General features: G+C 47.4%; 1 non-coding gene across 1 annotated transcript; it reads left to right on the top strand.

Annotated features, from left to right (window-relative positions):
- Window positions 1–4,337: 4,337 nt before the first annotated feature.
- TRNAE-UUC lies at window positions 4,338–4,410 on the top strand. Its single transcript has one exon. It is a non-coding gene; the product is annotated as a tRNA-Glu (tRNA).
- The last annotated feature ends 4,778 nt before the right edge of the window (window positions 4,411–9,188 follow it).

Here is a 9,188-nt window from a genome sequence, read left to right as displayed (position 1 = left end):
GGCTTGTCATAGCTTTCCTTCCAAGGAGCAAGTGTCTTTTAATTTCATGGCTGCAGTCACTGTCCACAGTGATTTGGGAGCCCAAGAAAAGAAAATGTGTCACTGCTTCTACTTTTTCCCCTATTTGTCATGAAGAGATGCGACCAGATGTCATAATCTTAGTTTTTTTAATGTTGAATTTTAAGCCAGCTTTTTCACTCTGCTCTTTCACCCTCATCAAGAGGCTCTTTAGTTCCTCTTCGCTTTCTGCCATTAGAGGGGTATCATCTGCATATCTGAGGTTATTTATATTTCTCCTGACAATCTTGATTCCAGCTTGTGATTCATCCAGCCTGGCATTTTGCATGATGTACTCTACATAGAAGTTAAATAAGTAGGGTGACAATATGTAGCCTTGACATACTACTTTCCCAGTCCGTTGTTCCATGTCTGGTTCTAACTGTTGCTTCTTGATCCACCTATAGGTTTCTCAGGAGACAAGTAAGATGGTCTGGTATTCCTGTCTCTTTAAGAATTTTCCACAGTTTTCGTAATCCACACAAAGCTTCCCTTGTAGCTCAGTAAAGAGTCTGCCTGCAATGCAGGAGACCCAGTTCGATCCCTGGGTCGGGAAGATTCCCCTGGAGAAGGAAATGGCAACTCACTCCAGTATTCTTGCTTGGAGAATCCCACGGACAGAGGAGCCTGGCAGGCTATAGTCTATGGAGTCACAAGAGTTGGACACGATTGAGCGACTAAGCACACACACAGTCAAAGGCTTTAGTGTAGTCAATGAAGCAGAAGTAGATGTTTTTCTCGAATTTCCTTGCTTTCTCTATGAGCCATGAATGTTGACGATTTGATTTCTGGTTTCTCTGCCTTTTCTAAACCTAGCTTGTACAGCAACTTGTATATCTGGAAGTTCTTGGTTCACATACTGCTGAAGCCTAGCTTGAAGGATTTTAAGCATTACCTTACTAGCATGTGAAATGTGTGCAATTGTACAGCACTTTGAACATTCTTCGGCATTGCTCTTCTTTGGGATTAGAATGAAAACTGACCTTTTCCAGTCCTGTGGCCACTGCTGAGTTTTCCAAATGTGCTGATGTATTGAGTGCAGCACTTTAACGGCATCATCTTTTAGGATTTTAAATAGCTTAGCTGAGTTCCATCACCTCCACTAGCTGGTTCATAGTAATGCTTCCTAAGGTCCACTTGACTTCACACTCCAGGATGTCTGGCTCTAGGTAAGTGACCACACCATCGTGGCTATCCAGACCATTAAGACCTTTTTTGTATAGTTCTCTGTGGCATAAGTAGTTGGGTCATAGACTTGGGTTACCATGATGTTGAATGGTTTGCCTTGGAAACAAACTGAAATCATTCTGTCATTTTTGAGATTGCACCCAAGTACTGCATTTCGAACTATTTTGTTGACTATGAGGGCTAATCCATTTCTTCTAAGGGATTCTTGCCCACAGTCGTAGATTAATGGTCATCCAAGTTAAATGCACCCATTCCCGTCCATTTTAGTTCACTGATTGCTGAAACATCGATGTTCACTCTTGCCGTCTCTGGCTTGACCACTTCCAATTTACCTTGATTCAGGGAACTAACATTCCAGGTTCCTGTGCAATATTGTTCCTTACAGCATTGGACTTTACTTTCATCACCATACACATCCACAGTTAAGCATCATTTCCAGTTTGGCCCAGCTGCTTCATTCTTTCTGGAGCTTAGTAATTGCCCTCCCCTCTTCCCCAGTAGCATATTGGACACCTTCCAACCTGGGGTGTTGGGACTCATCTTCTGGTATCATATCTTTTTGCCTTTTTTGTTGATGGGGTTCTCGAGAATACTGAAGTGAGCTGCCGTTTCCTCCTCCAGTGGACTGCATTTTGTCAGAACTCTCCATCCTGACCCATCCATCTTGAGTGGCACGGCACAGCATGGCTCACAGCTTCACTGAGTTGTGTAAGCCCCTTCGCCATGACAAGGCTGTGATCTGTGAATCAGTGGGAGAGAGAGACAAACCTGGAAGGGTGTTCAGGGGTCACACTACAGCTGGCCTTGGGGCCTCAGCTCAAGCCGACACCTATCCCCAGATGCTCAGACCTCAGTCTCCCCAGTGTCAGTGTCGAGAGTGGAGGCTGAACCTGAACTTTAAAGGGGCCTTACTCCCAGGTCTGGGAGCTCTCAACAGCACATTCCAGACGCAGCTGCCCACGCGGGCCTGTGCGACGTGATGCCACCGGCTGGGAATGTTTTCAACAGATGGCAGCGTCCTCTGGAACCCACCCATTCCACCCCAATATGCCCTGGGGGGCCGTGACCTCAGAAGTGACTCACACCTGGGGTTGCCTTCCTGGTCTTGAGCGGGGTATGCTGAGTCAGCTGGACCCCCCCACTCCCTGAGACCTAAAGACAGCCGCTTACATCCCCACAGGCTGGCAGTACAAGGAGCCTGGGCTGGAAGCCAAGACTTCTGAATTCTTTTGCCTCAGTTTTCTCTTCTGTTCACTGGGACATCACATGCCCTAAAGCAGTGTCTCCTCACAAGCCAGCTCTTCTCTCAGTTTCTGCCTCTCAGTTGCACTCAGGTTCTGAGTGGGGTGGTCTCTCTTGGTGCCACCTGTGTGTCATCATATCATGGCTCGCAGGCTGGGGTCCTGCTGCTCTGAGACCTTGTCACGTGGTCTCTTCTGTTTGTATTTCTTCTTCAGCTGTCAGTGAGTCAGTGTGTGGCTCTGGTTTTCCACTCCTGATGGGGATATCACGTTTCCTTGTAAAACTGAAGCAAGAAAATATGAATAACCCATGAGACAGGTGGAGACAGATGCCCTTAAGAGAGGGACGTGGTGTCCAGATGTTGTGGCTTAGGCAAGACTACATTTCAGAAGCTGTTCATGTATGCCAGCGAACATACTAAAGAGATGCCAAAACATCTCACCCAGATCAAACAAAGAGATGCTCAGATGAGTTTAGGCTGTGGCACTCTCTATGAGACTTCAGAAGTGTTGAAAGGAAGGAGAGGGATAACTTGGGAGATTAGAATTGACATATACACACTGCTATATATAAAATAGATAACTGAGAGGTCCCTGGTGGTCCCAGAAATCTTCCTGCCAGTGTAGGGGACATGGATTTGATTCCTGGTTGGGGAAGATCCCTTGAGCAACTAAGCCCATCTGCCACTTTGGGCTATTGAGCCTCTGCTCTGTAGCCTGTGCTCTGCACCAAGAGAAGCTACCATGATGAGAAGCCCGCACGCCACCACAGAGTAGCTCCACTTCCAGCAACAAAGAGCCAGCAGAGTTAAAAAAGAAAAAAAAAAGGGGGATAACTAATGGGACTTCTCTGGAGGTTTAGAGGTTAACGTTTCAAGTTTCCACTGCAGGAGGCATGTGTTCGATCCCCAATAGGGGAATAAGATCCACATGCTGCACAGCATGGCCAAAAAGGTAAAATAGTTTTAAAATAAATAATGAATAACTAAAATAGATAACTAATAAGGACCTACTGCATAGCTCAGGGAACTCTACTCAATACTCTGTAATGACCTATACGGGAAAAGAATGTAAAAAAGAGTGGATGTGTGTATACGTATAACCAATTCACTTTGCTGTACAATAGAAACTAACACAATATTGTAAATCAACTACACTTCAATAAACAATTAATTAAAAAATGAAGACGTGTTGAGAAAGGCAAGGGCAACTCTCTAGATGGAAGGGTATGGCATCACATTCTCTGGGCCACTGTAACAAATGACCACAAACTTGGTATTTCAAACAACAGATATGTCTTTTCTCATATTTCTGAAGACAAGACATTCAGAACTAGCATCACTGGGATGAAATGAGGGTGTGGGCAAAGCCGTGACTTGTTCGGAGGTGCCCGGGGAAGGTCCTTCCTGCTTCTTCCAGCTTCTGGGGCCCCAGGCATCCTGAGCTGGTGGCCGCCTCCCTCCAGCCTCTGCCTTTTTTGTCACTGGCCTCTGCTCTGAGTCTGTGTCTCTCATAAGGATACTTGCAGCTGCATTTAGGGCCCCTGAGGACGATTTCCTTGTCTGAAGACCTTAATTTAATGGCAGCTGCCAAGACTCTTTCCAAATAAGGTCAAATCCACAGGTTCCGGGGGTTAGAATGTAGACGCGTCTTTGTGGATCTTTATTCATTCAGTCACAGAGACAAAGGGGAAGGGAGGGCCCTGCATGTGCCCCACCTGGATTTGGGATGAGAAAAAAAGGTGCTGGAGGATGTCACAGTGACAAGAGGGGACACTGGAGCATAGATGAGGGATGACGTTGCAGCCTGGCTTCTGTGGAGGACCTCAGGATTCAAGGCTCATTTGGGAATTCCCTGGTGGTCCAGTGGTTAGGACTTGGCTCTTTCACTGCAGAGGGCCCAGGTTCAATCCCTGGTCAGGGAACTAAAATCTCACAAGCTGTGCAGCCTGACCAAAAGGAAAAAAAAAAAAAGCAAAACAATTGAACCAATAGACTTAAGGGTGAAGCAGCCAAATGTCGGAGGCTGCCTCTTGAACAGCCATGTACATAAACAGACCACAGGTGTATATTTTTCCTGGTAAAGCATGGAACACTGCACACATCAAAAATACAGTTCAATTAATTTTCCAGAACACAGGGTGTTCCAGAGAAGACCCAACCCCTGAAATCCTCTCACACCCCCCATCACTGCCCTCAAGGATGACACCCTTTGGACAGTTCTCACGGTGGGTGGGTTGCTTTTCCAGACTGTCCCACAGACAGACCTCTGCTGTGTCCAACTGCTTCTTGTTCTGAAAGTCATCCACGTTGTTGTGTGTTCAGGGCGTTACTCTTTTTTCATGGCTGCATAGTGTGATTTTGCTGCAGTGTATATACCCATCCTCCAGCTGATGGAAATAAATAATATGAAAGAATTGAGAACTCCCAAAACAGGGCGTTCATTGTGCTGCTCTCGTAACTTGTCCATAGGCTTGACGTCTTCCAGAAAAGCACAGCAACACACCACTGTACCCTGCTGGGATGGCTGCAGTCAAAACCATGGCCCATAACAGCTGCCAGTGAAGAGGTGGGGACACTGGAGCCCTTGTGCACAGCTGGTGAGACTGTAAGATGGGGCAGCTGCTGTGGAATAAGGCCCTCAAAAAGCCAACCAGGGACTTTGTTGGTGGTCCAGTGGTTGAGAATCTGCCTTCCAATGCAGGGGATATGGGTTTGATCCCTGCTTAGGGAACTAAGACCTCACATGCTGCAGGGCAACAAGGCCTGTGTGCCACCACTAGAGAAGCCTGCCTGCCACAACTAAGACCCTAGGTAGGCAAATAAATTAATTATTTAATTTTTAAAAAAGAAGCCAACCACAGAATCACCATATGACCCAGCAGCTCCACTCCTGGGTACCTGCATGAGAGAAATGGAGACTTGTGTTCACACATAAACTTGTACATGAATGTCCACAGCAGCACAATTCACAACAGCCAAAATGTGGAAACAACCTCAAATCCATCTATAGATGATCGACAGAATATGGTCCCTTCACACAGGGAGCATCACTTGGTCATGAAAAGAAGAGATGCCCTGACACTCACTACCACATGGATGGACTTTGAGAACATGATGCTCAGTGAGAGAAGCGGACATAGAAGGACACACAGGGTGTGATTCCACTCATGGGAAATGTCCGGAACAGGTAGATCCACAGACAGAGAAATTGGGTTGTCAGGGGCTGCGAGAGGGGGTGGGAGTGCTGCTGATGAGGACAGGGCTTCTCTTTGGGAGATGGAATGTTCTGGAATTAGAGCTAAGCATTGACAACTCTGTGCTAAAAGCACTAATTGCAGTTTCCTGGGTGATGTGTGAACTCTATCTCAGTGATGCTGTTGTTAGAAGCACCTGGAGCACAGCTGTCTTTCCAGGCATGTTCCCCCCAACCCTGGTCACACAGAGTCCTGGATCTTGTCCTCCTGGCAGGTTGGGGTTGGGACAGTCTAGGAAGGGAAGACCAAGCTCCTGGTGGGCCGGGACTGAAGGTGTCATTCGGAGGACCAGCAAGGTCATGGACTATCTCATCCATCCTTCTGGCCTGCCTCTCCTGCCCTATCTTCCAGAGGAGGAGCCAAGACTTGGGAGGGTGATGCCCGTGGGCAAATCCCTCTGAGTATGAGGATACGGGCTGAGCGGGACCCCCATCTCAGTCCTGGGTGTCTGTCACACCCCCGCATGATCCTACTAGGCAGGATGAGAAGTGGGGGAGCCCCAGAGCCACCAGGGAGGCATGTTGGCCATGCATCTGGCTGGACTGGTTGCCCCCCAGAAGTCCATTAGGGCAGGCTTGTGCTACTTAAATGTGCCTTCTGTAGCTGTGGCCGTAGGAATGAGGCACCGGAAGCTGAAAGGCAGGGCTCTGAGCCCAGGCATGTGTCCTGTGTGGGGCTTGGGGGAAGGCCCTGCCCTGCTTGGGCCTCAGTTTCCCTGCTTGGCAATGTTGCTGTTTGGCTGAGTCTGTGAAGCTTTACTGCACTCACCTCATGGGGCCCAAGGCTCCAGGTGTGTCTGTACATGACAAGCAGGTGTGGGTATAATTGAGGTAGCCCCATTCCTACCCCCTTGGACGGGCAAAGCCAGATGCTAGGGATGGGCGCTGGCCTTGGTCAGCATCCCTGTTCCCATTGGCTGGCCTTGGACACGCCTACCTCTCCATCCTCCTGTCAGCCACTTTCCTGCCCAAATACCTCTGCTCACAGTATCCTTCAAATAGTTCACCTGCTCCTCACATTTCCCAGGGCCAACCTCTCAGTGGAACTCCAGCCACCAGCCTGGCTCTCAGGAAGCTCCAGTTGGAAGGGTAGACTGACCCCCGCTCCTGTACTTCTGGGCATGGCCACCCAGTCCAGGGGTCTGGGTAACATGGACAGACATTTGGGCCAGAACTTCCATCCCAACCTTCGGCCCCTGGGCAGCTCTCTGTCTCCTGTTTTTCTGCCCAATTTTTCCATCTCTCTGTCTCTCTCATACTGTCTCTGTCTTACCCATTTCTATCCCAACTGACTCTGTCTCTCCTTGTAGCTTTATCTCTTGTCTCTCTGTCTCTCCCTCTCAGTCTCATGTCTCTGACTGTCTGTCTGTCTGTCTCTCTCTGTTTCTGGCTCTCTCTCTCTTTTCTAACCTTTTTTTTGACAAATTGAAGTGTAGTTAATTTACAATGTTGTGGACTTCCCTAGTCAAGAGAGGACACCAGTTCAATTCCTGGTAGGGGAAGAATCCACATGCCATGGGGCAACTAAGCCCATGCACCTCACCACAACTCCAGAGTACCCCTCACTCGCTGCAACTAGAGAAAGTCTGTGTGCAGCAACAAAGACCCAGCACAGCCAAAAAGAAATATATGAATTTTTTTACAACGTTGTGTTAGTTTCACATGTATAGCAAAGTGATTTGGTTATACATACATATTCCTTTTCAGATTATTTTCCTTTATGCTGCTCCTTCTTAGTCGCTCTGTGTTCGACTCTTTGTGACCCCATGGACGCCTGGCGCCCTCCAGGCTCCTCTATTCATAGGGATTCTCCAGGCAAGAATACTGGATGGGTTGCCATGCCCTCCTCCAGGGCATCTTCCGAACCCAGGTTTCCCGCATTGCAGGTGGATTCTTCACCGTCTGAGCCACCAGGGAAGTCCAAGAATACTGGAGTGGGTAGGTTATTATTCAGATCAGATCAGTCGCTCAGTCGTGTCCGACTCTTTGCAACCCCATGAATCACAGCACGCCAGGCCTCCCTGTCCATCACCAACTCCCGGAGTTCACTCAGACTCACGTCCATCGAGTCAGTGATGCCATCCAGCCATCTCATCCTCTGTCGTCCCCTTCTCCTCCTGCCCCCAATCCCTCCCAGCATCAGAGTCTTTTCCAATGAGTCAACTCTTCGCATGAGATGGCCAAAATACTGGAGTTTCAGCTTTAGCATCATTCCTTCCAAAGAAATCCCAGGGCTGATCTCCTTCAGAATGGACTGGTTGGATCTCCTTGCAGTCCAAGGGACTCTCAAGAGTCTTCTCCAACACCACAGTTCAAAGGCATCAATTCTTCAGCGCTCAGCCTTCTTCACAGTCCAACTCTCAGATCCATACATGACCACAGGAAAAACCATAGCCTTGACTAGACGAACCTTTGTCAGCAAAGTAATGTCTCTGCTTTTGAAAATGCTATCTAGGTTGGTCATAACTTTCCTTCCAAGGAGTAAGCGTCTTTTAATTTCATGGCTGCAGTCACCATCTGCAGTGATTTTGGAGCCCCAAAAAATAAAGTCTGACACTGTTTCCATTGTTTCCCCATCTATTTCCCATGAAGTGGTGGGACTGGATGCCATGATCTTTGTTTTCTGAATGTTGAGCTTTAAGCCAACTTTTCCACTTTCACCTTCATCAAGAGGCTTTTGAGTTCCTCTTCACTTTCTGCCATAAGGGTGGTGTCATGTGCATATCTGAGGTTATTGATATTTCTCCCCGCAATCTTGATTCCAGCTTGTGTTTCTTCCAGTCCAGCGTTTCTCATGATGTACTCTGCATATAAGTTAAATAAACAGGGTGACAATATACAGCCTTGATGAATTCCTTTTCCTATTTGGAACCAGTCTGTTGTTCCATGTCCAGTTCTAACTGTTGCTTCCTGACCTGCATACAAATTTCTCAAGAGGCAGATCAGGTGTTCTGGTATTTCCATCTCTTTCAGAATTTTTCACAGTTTATTGTGATCCACACAGTCAAAGGCTTTGGCATAGTCAATAAAGCAGAAATAGATGTTTTTCTGGAACTCTCTTGCTTTTTCCATGATCCAGCGGATGTTGGTAATTTGATCTCTGTTCCTCTGCCTTTTCTAAAACCAGCTTGAACATCAGGAAGTTCACGGTTCACATATTGCTGAAGCCTGTCTTGGAGAATTTTGAGCATTACTTTACTAGCATGTGAGATGAGTGCAATTCTGCGGTAGTTTGAGCATTCTTTGGCATTGCCTTTCTTTGGGATTGGAATGAAAACTGACCTTTTCCAGTCCTGTGGCCACTGCTGAGTTTTCCAAATTTGCTGGCATGTTGAGTGCAGAACTTTCACAGCATGATCTTTCAGGATTTGGAATAGCTCAACTGGAATTCCATCACCTCCACTAGCTTTGTTCGTAGTGATGCTTTCTAAGGCCCACTTAACTTCA

Source organism: Bos indicus x Bos taurus, chromosome 7, assembly GCF_003369695.1.
Source record: "Bos indicus x Bos taurus breed Angus x Brahman F1 hybrid chromosome 7, Bos_hybrid_MaternalHap_v2.0, whole genome shotgun sequence".
In the NCBI taxonomy this organism is placed as follows: domain Eukaryota; kingdom Metazoa; phylum Chordata; class Mammalia; order Artiodactyla; family Bovidae; genus Bos; species Bos indicus x Bos taurus.
Note: the sequence above shows the minus strand (reverse complement) of the source record. Positions and strands in the feature narration are given on the sequence as shown.